Genomic DNA, 1,235 nt, shown 5'->3' with positions numbered 1-1,235 from the left:
CTAGTAACGTTGGGTAATGCTTGGTATGAGGAACACGACGATATCGATGCATATGACGATGACTACTACAAGCACAGTGCAAAGTAACCACGGAACATGTAAATAAACAATTTCAAACTTGTGCAAATGCATGTCCTTCAGGGCTCACGTAGAAAAAAATCCTGCAGCTTTCCTATGGTTCAAGCTTTGCGCGACTTAGTGCAAGCTTCGCCAGTTGAGCTGGCGGAAGTCTACAATTCTGAGGATGACTTTGCATCCACCACTCGCCGCGAAGAAGACGACGACTTCTTCGATGCATATGACGACAATTACTAGCACCGCAACTGTGCAAATAAGCAATTATGCTGAAACTTTACTATGGGTGCACCTACAACAGTTTCGCTATTCATGCCTTGCGCCTGAGTGCACGCAAGCTTTCCCGAATTTTTAATATTAATGTAAGTTCAAAAAAAGACCACTTGGCTGTTTTCGGAAAGCGAATTCTGAGCGATTTCGTGATTGATTGTTCACTACAGTGGACTATAGTCATCTTAGAGAGAGAGAGAGAGAGAGAGAGAGAGAGAGAGAGAGAGAGAGAGAGAGAGAGAGAGAGAGAGAGAGAGAGAGAACGATATTTAATGAAAACTGGCGATTCTATAGCCATCTGAGCGCATCCATGCATCGCTGGTGTATAACCGTCTTAGCACTTCGATGTATCGTACCATACTGCAAAAGTCCACAAAGTTAAAAAAAAGTGAAAGAAATTTACCTTGCCGGTCACCTGTTGTCGTCTCGCTTGGCACGAAGTAGGTGAAGCTTAAAAATTACGTACAACCACAGAGAAGAGAACGATCATGTAGGCATGTAAACAGCTGTTATCGTTTTTCGTTCATTACCATCACAATGTATTGCTCAAAAGTATTTATTATATTGCGTACTCCGAATCTGCATACTACGCCCCCATTTTTATCAGTGTTGATGATGCGTTCGAAAACTCGTTCCGGCAATCCCTGTTTTCTCCTGGTCCGATAGTATTGCCTCCTGTTAAGAAAAACACGTTTATTTTTGTTTGAAACACTTCATTGAAATCATTTGGTAATTAATAACCAAATGATTTAAATGAAGCGCACTCCATCAAGGCTAGACCAGATATTTTCTTGTTTTCGAAGAAGCAAACTGTTTCATAATGTCATAAAACATTGTTTTTTCAGTTTCTTCTTTTTCCACGCTCAGCCGAACAAGATCAGGTTCTTGCC

The sequence above is a fragment of the Haemaphysalis longicornis genome, unplaced genomic scaffold (genome assembly GCF_048455015.1).
Source record: "Haemaphysalis longicornis isolate Haplotype H1 unplaced genomic scaffold, Haemaphysalis longicornis Haplotype H1 scaffold_1, whole genome shotgun sequence".
Classification (NCBI taxonomy): Eukaryota; Metazoa; Arthropoda; class Arachnida; order Ixodida; family Ixodidae; genus Haemaphysalis; species Haemaphysalis longicornis.
This window is presented reverse-complemented; position numbering follows the sequence as displayed.